Source organism: Podarcis vaucheri (assembly GCF_965113315.1).
Source record: "Podarcis vaucheri genome assembly, chromosome: 14".
Lineage (NCBI taxonomy): Eukaryota > Metazoa > Chordata > Lepidosauria > Squamata > Lacertidae > Podarcis > Podarcis vaucheri.
The window spans coordinates 52,203,033-52,219,615 of NC_138752.1; the positions used below are offsets into that span (position 1 = coordinate 52,203,033).

The 16,583-nt window shown below is 45.1% G+C and overlaps 1 protein-coding gene across 2 annotated transcripts in view; it reads right to left on the reverse strand.

The window, feature by feature from the left end:
• Positions 1-16,583, reverse strand: part of TTYH3 (tweety family member 3) — a 95,171-nt gene that overhangs the window by 53,124 nt on the left and 25,464 nt on the right. The gene's annotated exons all lie outside the window — the stretch shown is intronic.

Below are 16,583 nucleotides of genomic sequence, written 5' to 3' on the forward strand. Positions count from 1 at the left end.
ACTTGACTGGTCCCTGAGCTTTGCTTAAATGCCTTAAACAAAGCAAGTAAATAAACGTGTGCGCCCGCACACACAGAAATATTGACCAACTGGTTAATATTTCAATCAACTCTAACCATTTCCAGCATTTAGATATGAGTGAATGTCAACAAAACATAGGCTTGAGTGACATGTTCCCTACTTAAAGCCTGTTTTTGTTACTACTTATTTATGGAAAGATTTAAAAAAATTAAAATTCATTAACATCCTGAGTGCATAGATGTGAATTGAGGTTCTTCAAAATACAGGGAACCTTTTAAGATAGCTACTGCCGCTCCCATCAGATGAACAGCTGGCATTACTAAAATGCCAGGGGTGGGAATGCATTATCTAAATAGCCATTTGTTTTTCCAAAGCCCACAGGGCACAACAATATGAAATTACTGGAAATTTATGTTAAAAATAAATTGCTGGGGAAATCGAAAAGGAAACAATCCGATATATGGGGGGGGGGGATGTGGAGAATGCTATGTGAGAACTGGAAGAGCATGTCAGTGGAAAGCTATCAAGCAAGAATATAGATTTCCTGTTAAACGTGAAAACAACAGATGATCCTCAGGGTCCCTTCCAACTCTACAACTCTTATGATTTTATGCCAGGAGAGGGAGAATTCAATTTGGGGAGAAGCAGCTATGTTAGACTTGCAAGGACAGTGAAGCAAACAGGGATCTGAATCTAGGTTGCCCAGCTCCAAGCGCAGCAGAACCACACTGGTTTTCACAGCAGCAGATGCTGCCTCTTGAAAGATCTAATGTGCTTTTTATAAACAGTGAGATGAGCTAATCTGCTGGAATATTACCAGGAGCAGCTAAAATAAGTGGCTTGAATATTTTAAACGCTCAAAGAAGAATTAAAAACAGAAGAAAGCAGTAGATTTTTTTTTAAAAAAAAACAGCTCAAAGGGATGCTCCAGTCTACAACCTGACGTTGTGTCACATCTAATGTCCTCAGGCTGCCCTAACCGCTACAATTGATTTGGGTGGTGGAAATCTCTGTCTTTCATGTCCATGTTTTCCAAACAGGCTTTAGTACTCAGTCAACCTGGGAGCTCCCTCTTTGTATCACCAACTGCACTGACTGTTGCAAGGACTGTAACATGCCCTTAGCGACACAGAGACAAAATATTCAGTTGTATTGCGACAAATTCCAGAAGAAGCAGCCATGTTAGTCTGTGGCAACAATACAGCCTCTGAAGTGCTGCAGTGCTTTAGAAGCTAATTGGTTTCCTGTAGCCTGAGTGTTTAGCAAGCAACAGCCTACTCTTCATTTTAACCAAGCCACAAGCACAAGAAGAGTCCCATTTGAGTGTTCTGAAGATGGATTGGCTTGCTAGATTGAAAAGAATTTTAAAGAGGAAGTATTCATGTGTAGCCACTGGAAAATGACATATGAAAATGATTGTGTGGAGGACAATTGCCAAATAAGAGGGCCGTTTCATATATTAGCTGCTTTCGACTAGAACCTATTCTTTTGGCAGGGCTCATTTCAGAACTCTAAACAAGAGACTCCATTACGAGGATGGATTGGGACCCACAACTGGGCTAAGCCCCAAGCTAAGATCAGCAGCCCTAGCACAACCCATTTTCCTTTTCAGAAGAGAAAAAAATGCAGACCAATACAGGGAGAAAATCAGAAGTGGGTACTGCGTTGCAGGCTGGATATTCTGGAATACGGAGAACACACACAACAAAGAAATGAATTCAACCTGAAAACTACTGTAATTATGAGTCTAATTGTTAGAGGATAAACTATTATTCATTCATTCAATTTTTTACCTGCCGTTCACCATCAGGTCCCAGGGAGTCACAACCATTCAAAATTCAACATTAAAAACAGATTAAACAGATTATAATGGCAGGAATAGGGTGGGTCTCAGGTGTCCAAGACCAGGGTAAAGAGGTGTGCCTTCAGCAAACATTGGAAACAATAATGAAGGTGCCAGACACACCTCTGTGGGGAGGGAATTCCCAAATGATTTTGCTGTTTTGGGATACTCAACTGGGAATGGGAATACGCCCTTAAGTGGATTCATAGGTGGCATCAACCTCCACCAAGGCTAATCGGTATAATGACAAACAAAAGTTTTCAGTGTTGGAGGGGATGGGGCATAAAGAGTTCTTTATAAACATGCCTTGGGAGTGCCCTAAGATTCTTTATAATGGGAGATGATTTTCAGAGAAATTAATGCTGCCACCGACCGAACTTAATACGCACTCCTACAACTGGCACTTCAAAACCTTTGGAAGGGTGAAAATTAAGATTTAATACATGAAATGTTGATTTCCATTGCTGCTAGCAGCATGAATTGAAGTTGCGAAAAGTTGGAAGACAGTTGACAATAATTTCAGTTGTAGATCCACAGGAATATGGCCATGGTGGAAAAATTTACCTTCAGTATAAGACTTTGTAAACTGCTTTCAGGTTGTTGTTTTTAATAATCAATTGGTATATAAATAATGGAGCCCAAACATAAACAGAACCTACACATATCTAATGCTTTCTTGAAACTCTGGGGCCATAGCTAAAGTATGTTTTGTCATACTTCTTTCTTTTTCAAATGATGTTGTAGCTAGGTATACATCCATATTGGGGTGCATGTGGAAGAGATCTATTGGTTACCTAGTTAACTGCCTTGTTATTTTGGTAATCAATAAAATATAGTTTTTTTAAAAAAGAAAACCTGCAAGCAGCCCCAGCCAGGGTGGTCAGTAGTAAAGGATGATGGGAGTTGTGGTGTATCTAGAGGGCCACAGCTTCTTCAGCTCTGTACTATATGCAAACTGAAGCTGAAAGCTGAATGCACTGAATTTTAAAATAAACTATTTCAAATTAAGAGCATATCCCTAATGTGATCAAAAGCCAAGTTCCTTCAAGCATTCACCCCAAAAGCAATGACTGCATATATTGCTGTCTCTTTCCATAAATATCCCCTTTTCTGGCTGTTCCCTCGGCATTTCTTAAAAAGAAACATTTGCTTAATGCTGTGTATGTGTGCATCCTTTGAATTTAATAGGGTGCATGTGGATTCTTTACATGTGGAGTTGTGTGTCCATATACAAAGAGAGAGAAAATTGTTCCTGAAAGCAGCCTGGTTGCTGTTGCTGTTTTACTGGTGTCCTTGATTCCAAGTTCATTTCTACCACCATGAACACCAAATACTATTCATCTTCCTTCAACATTAAAGGAACTAACATTCAAATTAAAATCGACAACATACAGGAAACAGATAAAAACCACCCAAGACCTACAACAATTATAACTGAAGACTGCATTTCTGAACCACTGAGACTCAAACCACTTTCCTCAGTACTGCAGGACCTGACAGGGGCAGGCACTCAGCTAAGAGGCCTTGTTCAGAAACCTTTTTAAATATTTTCAAAAAAGAAATTACCAGTAACTTCTAGCTTGCTTTAAGGAATTGTGTGCATTGTCATGTTTTTCAAGCTGACAATACGAAGTCTAGGTGGCTTGCTGTAATCAAAATGGAAGCAAACATTTTACCGTGAAGAATATTCTGAAAATGGTAACAATGCATAGGTGGTCCCATCTAAGATACAGGGACTTGAAAGGATACTGTTATGTGGCTCTTGAAGGGATGTGGGATTTTTTTATCCAGGTTATCATTTGCCACAGACGATATCTATGTTGCATGGGCCACTAGAAAGAATAGTCTGAGTTAAACAACTGCAGCATTCTTTGAATGATAAAGAAGCAAAACTCTGACGCCACAGTATGTGTGATGGTCCCTAGTTCAATCCTTGGCATCTCTGGGTAGGAATGGCAAAGACTCCTGTCTGAAACAGTACAGAACCCATATAGCAGACAATACTGAGCTGGATGGAGAAATAATCTGACCTGATTCCTTGATTATTTATCCTGGGAACACATTAACACCCGGGGAACATCGGAACAACTGCAATAGCTAGCAGCTTTTTGAAAAGCGAAACTTGTTTTATTTCTAAGAATAACCACCAGCACATTTTCCACATTTAAAGAATGGCAAAGCTGCTTCCTATACTATTTGGAAACTATGTGGAAAAACAGCTGCACCCAAAATTGGCTTTCCACAACAAAGAGTCCGACAGTTCATATATTTAAATCCCACCTTTCAAACCAAAACAGGAAGCTTAAAGCAGATAACAATCTAAAACCTATAAGTTAAGGGGAATCTAAGTTGACTGGTTAATGTGCATAACAACTGGCTATTGTGCACATTCACCAGGTTTCATGGTGAATGTGCACATAATCCTTCCATGAAGAGAGACCTGTAACCCAGTCAATATACATAATCTCCCACAGACCTCAGTAACTGTGCATATATCAGCTGAATTTCATATATTCTCTTATCATTATGCATAATCCCCAATCCTCTGAGAAATGTGTGTATCTCAACTGCAATTTGTACATCGACCAGGTAAAATGCACCTTCTCCTATTAGTATGCAGTCTCAGCTGTTTCTGCTGTAAGTTGAGCAGCTCAATTCTGATGGAAATTCCTCCATTGAGTTTTACAGAATCATAGAACTGTAGAGTTGGAAGGGACCTCAAGGGTCATCTAGTTCAGTGTTTCCCAACCGGTGTTCCGCGGCACACTAGTGTGCCGTCGAACGTTGCCTTGTGTTCCGTGGGACGGAGGCGGGCGAGTCGGGCGGCGAGAGGCGTGGCGGCGGCGGCGAGGAGAGGCCGCCCAGCGCGGGGCTCTCGCCGTCTACCTGCCTGGCTGCCTGCGAGCTCGGCGGGCAGCGCTTCCGTCCACAGCGCCACCGCCTCTCATTCATAGGCGCCCCCCCAATAATTAAAAAAACTATCGCGCGCCTTGGCTCCCGCGGCCGGCGAGGGGAGCCCGGGCCACGCGCGGCTGCTGCTGCCGCCGCCGCCTCTACGGGCGGGAACGCTGCGGGTGCGCGAGGGAGGAGGGCGGCCCCCGGGGGCTGGGAGAGCCGGGCTGCCGTGGCCGAGAGGGCTGCTCTGCCGGGCGCCGCTGACATAATTTAAGAAAATTATCGTGCGCCTTGGCTCCCTCGTCGCGCGCCTTGGCTCCCACGGCCGGCGAGGGGAGCCCCGGCCGTGCGCGGCTGCTGCTGCCGCCGCTGTTTGTGGTCATGGCAGAGCTGCCGCCTAGGGAGGAGGGGAGAGGGGGCTGGCGGGGGGGCAGGCGGTGAAGGGGGCTTGGCTGCCCCTTGCAGGCTCAGGTGTGCACAGGTGGGTCCCTGGCCACCTGCATCTCTGTGTGTTGATCAATTGGAGGGGGGAAGGCAGGTAGAATTTGCAGCCTCTCAGGCCAGGAAGGGGGAAAGATTTGGGGTCTGGTGAATGTCTGGTGCGGTTCTTGTGACGCTCTGGCCATCCTGGGGTGTCCCCGGAGAAGAACTCAGAAAGGCCTGTGGGAAAGATCTGAGCCCTAAACTGGCTTTTCTGGTTCCTGGAGGGAGGCGAGAGCTGAGCTGCCGGTTCTTAGGAATGTCCTCCTCCTCTCTCTCTCTCTCTCTCTCTCTCTCTCTCTCTCTCTGGCTCTCTGGCTCTTCCCGCCCAGGGCTTGTGGGCATCTGCTCTGAGAGGAAGATGGAGGTGACTTCCCTTAAAGGTCATGGAATCATAGAGGTGGAAGGAACCCAAAGGTCATCCAGTCCAACCCCCAGCAATTCAGGACTCACAGCTAAAGCATCCCTGGCAGATGCCCCCCCCCGACCTCTCCCTAAAAGCCCCTTCCCCTGTCTGACTGCTCTCACCACCAGAAAGGCCTTTCTAATGTTTTGTGGGAATCTCCTTTCTTGTTTCTTTATATTTTATTGAGAGTATTACAAGGAGTTAAATTGGCGGGGGGGAGGGGGAATAAAAAGGTTACATGCATTAAAAATAAATAGAAGCAGAGGAAAAGAGCAATAACAAAATAGCAATGGAATATAATTAAGCCTACAGAGCTATATATGCAAATGGATCTACTTATTCTTTCCCTTGAAGATACATTGATTCGTTTGTTACTGTGGTTTCGATCAATACTTTCCAAAGATCTTTACATTTGTCCATGCATGATCTTTGTCTGAAAGCTCATGGGTTGCAGGAGTTGTCATAGGAGGTTATATTTTTGACCTTCCAACTGTTATGGAAATTACAGGGGGGGGCACATCTTTAAAGTTGTTAAATGTTGCAAATATGCCTGAATGTACCCTTTCAACTTGACAGCTCAGGGAAGTTACCTAGATAAAATCCTGTAACACAATGTATCAGCCTTAATCATTTTGCAGATGTTAAGGGGGGGCAGAGCCTGCAGCCACCATCCCTTTCCGGTGGGGAGGGGGCAGAGGAAAGACAGGAAGCTTTTCCCTGCAGAGTTAGACCCCTTGGCTGCGTGGCCCTGTGGCAAGTGCCTTTACTTAGCAGAGTGCATTCCCCTTTACACAGGAGGGGAGGGAAAAAATTTGAAACTTACACTTTCGTGCGTCCCTCCCGGCGCGACGCTGCGCGCTGACGTCACGGGGCTGTAATGGTGGTGTGCCTTGAGATTTTTTTCATCAAACAAGTGTGCCTTTGCCCAAAAAAGGTTGGGAAACACTGGTCTAGTTCAACCCCCTGCAATGTAGGAATCTCAACTAAAGCACCCATGACAGATGACCATCCACCCTCTGCTTAAAAACCTCCAAGGAAGAATCTACCACTTTCCAAGGAGGTCTGTTCTACTGTCAAACAAGTTCTTCCTAACGTTCAGTCACAATCTCCTTTCTTGTAACTTGAAACCATTAGTTCAGGTCCCAACCAATCCTTATAGAGGTAAAACTAGTTTGCTAGACTATACTTTGCTAGACAGTACTTTGGCCACCTCATGAGAAGAGAAGACTCCCTGGAAAAGACCCTGATGTTGGGAAAGATGGAGGGCACAAGGAGAAGGCGACGACAGAGGACGAGATGGTTGGACGGTGTTCTTGAAGCTACAAACATGAGTCTGACCAAACTGCGGGAGGCAGTGGAAGACAGGAGGGCCTGGCGTGCTCTGGTCCACGGGGTCACGAAGAGTCGGACACGACTAACGACTAAACCAGTGTTTCCCAACCGGTGTTCCGCGGCACACGAGTGTGCCGTGAGACGTTGCCTCGTGTGCCGCGAGATGCCTGGAGGGAGGCGGGCGAGTCGGGCGGCGAGAGGCGGGGCGGCGGCGGCGAGGAGAGGCCGCGCCTCCTGCTGCTGCCTGGCGCTCCTCCTTGCAGCCGGCAGCGCTGCCTGGGCGCCTCCGCGCGACTCTGCCTCGCTGGGTTTGGTCTCCCAGCAGAGACGGGTCACACGCGCCCCTCCCTCCCTCCCTCAGCCTGCGTGGAGGGAGAGCCAGAGAGAGGCATCGCTCCTGCGCGGCGGGAGAGGGAGCAGCCGGAGCGATGCCCCAAACGAAGGCATGGGACCGGAGGGGAAATCCTCTCCGAGGAGGATTGAGCGCAGCTGAGAGAAGCCTTTCGAGGAGCTGCCGTGTCCCCTGGAAACCCCCTTCCCAGCTCTGCCTGCCTGCCTGCCCAAAGCTTGGAGGTTCCCCGGCAAGGGGGAGGGAAAAAACTTTCACTTTTGTGCGTCCCTCCCGGCGTGACGCTGCGCGCTGACGTCACGGGACGGGGCTTTAATGGTGGTGTGCCGCGAGATTTTTTTTCAGTACACAGGTGTGCCGTTGCCCAAAAACGTTTGGGAAACACTGGACTAAACAACAACAACAGTTTGCTACACAGCTATTTAAATGATGTGAAATGGCAAAAACGCGCTTTAAGTTCAAGAAATTACTGGATTTCTTTATTAAAAAACAACAACAAACAACCACTTCCATGTACAATACTATTGGACCAATGTGAACTAGAGCTTCCCAAAACAGACAAATCAGACATCTTCACTCAAGACTAGCAGAACAATATATGGAGACCTGAGATAAAAAGTTCTGGATCTGTGAAGTGAGAAATCCACTTGAAGACGCCAACGCTTTTATTTTGAGGTAGGGCTATTTTAGAAGAGGTGAGCACTTGGGGCAAAAGCTTAGCTCCATTCTTCCAAGAGGAAAAGGGTGTCAACAAAAACTGTTTATGCTTCAATCTTGTAAGACAAGTCATCTTAGATTTATTCTCTATTACCACACTTGCAAGTGGCTGATGAATTTCACAGTTGCACAGCAACATGAAAACCTAATGAGGCGAGAGGTTGACTGTCAGAGAAAACTCAGCGCTCCATCCCTCCTCCACCCAAGGTCTGTCAGTGGAGAAAAACAGACACTGAAATGGCTTCAAACACACTGACTAGAACTTTGCACATGGTGTTTTTTTTCTTTCTAAATGAAAAAGGGGTAGGGTTTGCAGAAAGGCAGTTTCACCTTGATTTTATCTGGTCTGTCTCTCCTTGCTGAGTAGAAAGCTGAAGGGCCTTCAGATGATGATTGCAGGGTCCAGGTTGGTTCATATGGGGAGAGGCAGTCCTGGAGGTATTGTGGTCCTGAGCCATTTTAGGCTTTATAGGTCAAAACCAGCACTTTGAAGTGGGCCTGGAAACTAATCTGCAGCCAGTGCAGTTGAGCCACAATCAGTGTAATATGCTCAAACCAACTTGTCCGAGTGAGCAACCTGGCTGCCGAATTCAGCACCATCTGAAGTTTTCAATCTGCTTTCAGAGGCAGCCCTACATATAATAAATTGCAATAATCTAACCTAGAGATCACCAGAGCATAGACAACAGAAGTTAGGTTATCCTTGTCGAGATAAGGGTACAGCTGGAAAGCTGATGGAAGGCACTTGGTTGGTGCCACTGAGGCCACCTGAGCCTCAAGCGACAGCAAAAGATACAGAAGTACCCCCAAGCTACGTACCTGCTCTTTCAGAGCAAATAGAACCCCATCAAGAACAGGCAACTTCCCATCCTTCTAGTCTAGGCAATGATCCACTTCAGTCATATCTGGACTGAGCTACAGCTTGTTGGCTCTCACCCATACTCCAAACCTCTGGATAACTCCATTCAGTGGTTTCATTTAGAACAAAGAAAGTTGCACCTGCCAAAATTCCTGCTTCTGCACAGCTAGGGGCCCTGTCCTTTGTACTTGGTCACTCCAAACACAGAAAACAACAGATACGTGCTGTAAAAAGTGGATCCTGTGCTGCCAATTGGAGTTGAAAGCGGCCAGAAAAGCTGAAGGTTAGTAAATACTCTTAAACATTCAGACAGAGCCAATATTCACAAGTGCAAGCAAATAGAATGGTATTCTTGGGCATATTTATTTAGTAAAATGGGAGTCCTGTAGCACCTTAGAGACCTGCGAAGTTATTGTGGCTTAAGCTTTCAGAGTACCCCAACAGTGTCTGTACCTAAACATGATTATCAGGGGAGAAGGGGAGTGGAGCCGAAAGGCCAAGCAATGCAAGTGATAGTAGTAACCATACACAGTAGAGCCAAAGGGTGTTTTAAAGGCCATCTAGTCCAACCCCATGCTTTATGTAGGAAATTCAACATAGAGCATCGCCCAATAGGTGGCTGTCTTGCCCTACATTCTGTCCAGTTTGCGCAACAAACCCAGGGACACACAAAGCACAACCAGCCATTGATTGGACCGTAGAGCTGTGCCTGAGCAGCTGCACAGATATCAAGATATATGCACAGACCAGCCTTTTCCCTTACGTAGACAGAAAAAAGATGATGGTTGATGGAAAGGCAAGGTCAGGCAAGTGTCGTAAGATTACACCACAAACATATGCTTCTTTCTCAATGTTACATTGCTATCCAGTAGTGAAATGTGTTTCAGCTGCACTATGGAGTAGAAGAAAATATTGCTGGTATTCAGCATTTGCTACTAAGCCTACAGCTGAGATTACAACCGACAGGGAATTCTGCCCCATCCCACCCCCAGCACATGCAAGCATGTGGGGGATGAGAAGAAAGCGCTGCGTTTTAACAACTACTTCTTTTAATTAACAAGCAGCACATGCTGCAAAGGTTCATTAAAGTCTTTCCACAATCACCCCTTTGCTTTACCACCTGCTCCTGACCCCAACAAATAAGCAAGGGCAGGAAGCGGTCTTTCTGCCACCATTTTTCAGATTCATTTAGAAACAAGTGACATATTGTACCCAAGTCATATAGGGTGTTGGAAATCAAAATCAGCACTTTGAATTGTGCCGAGAAACCATTTGGCAACCTAGGCTAAAATTCTCCCTTTAATCCAGTCTCTAGTTCTGTATGTCAGTCCCTTCCTTCCGGATCCTTGATAATGCTGATCATGTATGAGAATCTAGCATTTTTTAGGCCCTCCAAAAGGTGCAATGCAATGCACTACCTCCCCCAAAATGACAGTCTTAGAGGAGGTAAGTAATTTTCTAGCTGTCAGACAACTGTATTGTATTGTATCAATGAAACTAAGCACAATTTGCAATGGTGGGGAGAATGCCTAAACAGCACCGAAAAGAGTATAACAAAAAAAACAGATCAAGACTGGATTTCAGACTCTCTTAGGACAGCTATAAAAATAAGAGATTTGTAAGCACAATATTATAGAAAGAAAGTGCTGTAAACACACAGAACATGATGCACACATATATTTAATGAGTGTGTCTGAAGACAAAGTAGGTTGACCTTCTGCCACAATGTTATTAGGTAAGTTCTCAAGACTCAAACTGGGACACGGGTGGCGCTGTGGGTTAAACCACAGAGCCTAGGACTTGTCGATCAGAAGGTCGGTGGTTCGAATCCCCACGGCGGGGCGAGCTCCCATTGCTCCGTCCCTGCTCCTGCCAACCTAGCAGTTCGAAAGCACGTCAAAGTGCAAGTAGATAAATAGGCACCGCTCCGGCGGGAACGTAAACGGCGTTTCCGTGCACTGCTCTGGTTCACCAGAAGCAGCTTAGTCATGCTGGCCACATGACCCGGAAAAACTGTCTGCGGACAAACGCCAGCTCCCTTGGCCAATTAAAGCGAGATGAATGCCGCAACTCCAGAATCGTCCGCAACTGGACCTAATGGTCAGGGGTCCCTTTACCTTTAGGGACGCGGGTGGCGCTGTGGGTAAAAGCCTCAGCGCCTAGGGCTTGCCGATCGAAAGGTCGGCGGTTCGAATCCCCGCGGCGGGGTGCGCTCCTGTTGTTAGGTCCCAGCGCCTGCCAACCTAGCAGTTCGAAAGCACCCCCGGGTGCAAGTAGATAAATAGGTACCGCTTACCAGTGGGAAGGTAAACGGCGTTCCGTGTGCTGCGCTGGCTCGCCAGATGCAGCTTTGTCACGCTGGCCACGTGACCCGGAAGTGTCTCCGGACAGCGCTGGCCCCCGGCCTATAGATGTGAGATGGGCGCACAAACCCCAGAGTCTGTCAAGACTGGCCCGTTCGGGCAGGGGTACCTTTACCTTTACCTTTACAAGACTCAAACCATAAATGAATTAATGTAAAACATGCATGGTGTGTTTTAAACAGGCTTCTGACCTCAGGATTATTGAGGTGTTCAAGCAGTACAGTCAAATGTTAACAATAGGAGCAGCAGTACACAAAGCCCTTTTCTGAACAATTCACATAAGCACTGAGCAAAAAACAAGTTGATGCTTTAAAAGTGAAGAGCACGATTTGTGTATATGCAAAAATACTGGCATAAAGTTCCCCTCAAATAGCTCTTAAAACCACTGTAAATTCCAGTCCAGGATTCAAATTTAGAAAAGAGCTACTGTCCAATACACAGAATGCTCCCATTCCCAAAATCCATTTTTGAGTGCTCTAAAGTAAAAATGACAAAAATAAACTTCAGTAATTTAAAGCAACCATGAAAAGCAAGATAAAAGAACCAAAAATCACCACTGCTGCTGTAACATGGAAGTTGCTTATTAACACTGATGGACTATGAGAAGCCACAGTAACATAAATTCACATTAATGACAGAGGGGAAGGTGCAAATATATGCTAGAAAAATGGGCTTGGTGTTGTTTTTATATGATGAGTCCTTATATTTTGACAAAAGAGAAGGTAAATACAGTAGCAGTCTGCCCCTGCCTGGGACAATCTCTTGATGGACACACACCAGGCACAGTCTGAACTGGATTTGCCTCATGCAGGAAAAGGCAGTGTGCAAGGTGCCAGAAGCATCTGAAACCCCACCTCCAATCTGGAAGGTATTTTTAGGAATGCAGCTCATGCCTCCCAAGATACTTCATGCTGCCACCACTAGAGTAATTAGCAGCTTGACGCAGGTGCAAGGTAATCTGCTGTTTTGACAGAGCAATACTTCCTATGATAACATGTCAACAGCTCTTCAAAAAGTGCAAGACCTACTCAGAGCTATATCCTGAGGCAATACCATTCGTGTTCACCCAATAATCGTGATTTGCTAATCTTTTAAAAGTTTATTTAATTTCTTGTATTTCATAGATATTTAACAGATTTTTCAAACCAGCTTTCAAGATACATTATCCTTCCAAAGTGGTTTTTATTCTACTGTTTATCTGCTACACTGAGAACCAGTTTTGATGTTAAAAGTTAAAGTTAAAATATAAATACTGTTGCCTGGCAGATTTTTAACTAGCCTGACTTTTTAGGACAATGAATTAGGCTTTTTCTCACAAGTGATTTGTTTAAGCTTGTATATAGTTTAACTATGGTTGCTTTGCTTCTGTATAAGTATTATGTACATAAAAGTGATCACAGTGAATGTGCAGAGCTAGCCTAAGGGCTTGTCTACCCAATACATCAGTTTTTAAACTGTACATAATACAAACTAGTTCAATTACAAGTACAAAGTCAGCTTGATCAGTGTTAGAAACAGATATGAAAGCTAAGAGCTAAATGACACCTTAAACCTAGGTTATGGGTGCCACAAAGGAATGTCTAGGTGCGCTTTACTTATAACAAAAATACAAAGCTGAAAATGAATGAACTGCAGCTAAAATCTTATATTCATTTTTCACATGGTCTAGTCCTCATTTGAAGACTGAAAAAAAGCCATGCTTCCCCTGCCCACCCCCCTAATATTTCTATGAGGGTCCCTTCTCCAGTCCTCAGAAAGTGACTGGAAGTGGGGAAGGAGAAAAAAAAGTCCTCCTTTCATTCCAGCAGTGGCAGTTTTAATCTGAAATCTTAGGCGCAGTACTGCACCCAGAGCTCAGAAACTGCTCGCATTAATTAAATTCCCTGCCGCAAAACGCGCCTAGAAGAATGGGAGTTTCGAACGCTGAGCTTGATCAATCTTTCTTGCTTTCAGAGTAGCTTTTCTCCATTTCAACAAAGTAGTTAAATAACACATTAACACATTGAGTTTAACAAGTGACAAATTTGTGTGTAGTACTAAACCAGGGATCTGCAACCCGCGGCTCCGGAGCCGCATGTGGCTCTTTTACACCTTTGCCACGGCTCCGGGGCAGATACTAGTGAGGGGAGGAGGCGCACTGTGCGCCCCGACACTCCCCACTGTGGCGGGTGCTGTACTGGCTGTGACGTCGCATGGGGGCAGTGCGTGCGTTAGTCACGCACCGTCCCGACGTCACCTTCCCGGTTTTGCGGCTCCCAGGTTTTTCCCCCTTCAGAAACGGGTCCAAGTGGCTCTTTTTGTCTTAAAGGTTGCAGACCCCTGTACTAAACAAAAAGGGGGTGCAGGTGGCGCTCTGGGTTAAACCACAGAGCCTAGGACTTGCCAATCAGAAGGTCGGTGGTTCAAATCCCCGCAACGGAGTGAGCTCCCGTTGCTCGGTCCCAGCTCCTACCAACCTAGCAGTTCGAAAGCACATCAAAGTGCAAGTAGATAAATAGGTACCGCTCCAGCGGGAAGGTAAACGGCATTTCCGTGCGCTGCTCTGGTTCGCCAGAAGCGGCTTAGTCATGCTGGCCACATGACCTGTACGCCGGCTCCCTCGGAAAATAAAGCGAGATGAGCGCCACAACCCCAGTGTTGGTCACGACTGGACCTAATGGTCAGCGGTCCCTTTACTTTTACTAAACAAAAAGGAAAGTCTCTGAGATGAAAGTAGTGTGTGTTGTATTTGCACACTGATTTCAGGAACAGCGCCATTAATATGTGACAGTTATGTAATTACTGAACTAACAGATTCTACAAAATTACATTGCATTACTCAAAACTGCACCTAGTTTGGCCCAGTACATATGCACCCAATACAAATAGTTGCATGTAAGAACTGGTGGTGATGTTTTTTGTCTTAAATGAATGAAGCTGTTGGCATGGCACATACATGCGTTTATCTCTCCATTATTTACCGTATTTTGACTTCTAGCCCACAGTATCTCCAGCAATTTGGGAAAGATGTGAACCTAGGAAATTATATCTTATCCACTAGATCAGAGTTCATTTTCCTGATGTGATGGAAATTATGCTAAGGGCTTACAAAGCAATGTTTTGCTTCAGGTTGCATCATCTACAGTTTCCCCCTTAAACATAAAAATGATTTCTATATTACAAGCAAAAGCATGTTTGGAATCTCTCTCTTTTTCACTCTAGAGTCCTAAAGGATGAAATAAACCAATAAGAATAGATCATATATTTAACACTCTATATAAATTCCCTTCAAGCTTCTCTTTAAGAATGTGGCTTTCTACTGTAACACCTTAGAAGTGTCATCTCCTGTTGCAAATGCAATTAGCAGGAACTTAAATTTACATCCAAACTACCCTGTTTGCTTCCCAACACATTTCATGCAAACCCCACTTCCTACCCTGCAAAATGCATTAAAAATGATCAAAATAGCCAATTTATTACATGTATATCCCACTTTTATTCTAAGCAGTTTAAGGTGGCATAGAAAGTTCTCTTCCTCCCCATTTTATCCTCACAATAACTTTATGGGGTAGTTGTCAGAAGGAAACAATATCTTACGAGCAGTTTTAAGATGCCATGCTGGGATAAACTAGTAACTGGCTCATTTGTTAAGGCTTTAAAAAGAAAATCTGACATTTTGACCAAAAAAAAAATTGGCCTTGTTCTTTGTAGGGTACATGTATAGTTCTCACACAGCAATGGCCTATATCTGCTGTAACTCACAAGAATACTTTCTGGGTCTTTGGAAAGATATAACCCACCAGAGAATAAGAGAGGTTTCCTAGCGATCAAGATGGAAATTTTATGGACCACAGAGATTCCCTCTCCCTGGCCCTCCAAATGAGGTTGATGTTGTACTAAATATCCAGATATGTAGTGAGTCAGATCAACTCTGCCCAACTTGCGCCCAGGTCTCAGTAATACAGGCCAGATGGGCTACCTCCTTCTCAATGAAGCCATGGATGAGTGAAGTATTAAGGTAAAACAGAGCAATGGAGAGGGCAGAATAAAAGTTGAAACCGTGGAGTATCCATCTGATCATAGCCTTAAGACCCCCTTCCCCTATCCATCTTAAGACTATGACCAAATGCAGACCCCTTGGCTTCAGCATCACCCATCAATCCCTCCCACTGCAACTCTGCTCTGTTCACTGTCTAGTTCAGTGTTTCTCAACCTTGGGTCCCCAGATGTTGTTGGACTATAACTTCCATCATCCCTGACCACTGATCCACTAGCTAGGGATGATGGGAGTTATAATGCAGCAACATCTGGGCACCTAAGATTGAAAAAGCCTGAAAAAAGTTATGGAGGAACTCAAAAGCTTGCACATTATTTGTGATGTTGGGGCTGCCCTGATATGAATATTGGATTTTTATCACAACATAATTCCTGTAGTTGATTGATCCATTTTATCTACAAAGTAAGTGTAATGGTTCCTAAGGGGGTTGCTTGTGCGTAAGCAGGTGCCTATCTTCCTGGCTGGGTGCAAACACCTGGGTGGGTTGCCAAAGTGAACCTCCTCTGTCCGGACAGCCACTCGCCTGTGGCTGACTCAATCGCTGGCAGAATCCGTGAGTGGGCGTTTCTTAAACTTCTTCCAGCGAAGAAGTTCTTTGACGCCTAGTCTCCGCCTACCCTCTCTGCGCGGAAGCCTTCTGCGCAGGGAGGGCGTGGGCAACGGATGACCCCTAGTCTCCCCGCTGGTCCCAGGCAAGGAGTCATGGGACCGCCTCGCCACTTCCCCCACCTGCCCCCCTTCTCCACGGGTGCTACGCTGATTATCTTTCCCAGAAGATGGGCTGCTTCTCCCAATCCCTGGACGCCCTCTGGAATCCCTCTGGCTTTTGCTCTCTCCCTCCGGCACTGATGGCAGTTCCCTGACAGTAAGGGTACATATTTAGGTTTTCTCAACATTTAAGGCATAATTGGTTTATGTGACCCCACAAAGACACTGCTGCTTGAGAGTATAAATACCTCCTTGCTAGATCAGACCTAAGTCTAGCATTCTTTGCAACAATTCTAGCAGTCAGGAAATAGGTGATGAACCAGAATAGGGTAGCGGTCCATTTGTGAATAATAGTATCTTCTGCCCACTCATGTAAGCTATAATTAGGTAAAGTGATGTCAAAGACCATGCTAGGAGTACATGCTGAGAAGCAAGAAAGAAAAGAACATTACTTTTATTTCCCTGCAACAGCAGAAGGTAGACAATACCTAGATTTTCCCTGGCATTTAATGGGGTATTTTAAGATAATGAAAGCAGAAACCAGCTCTCTAAAAGGCTTTTCTAAAGATCTCTA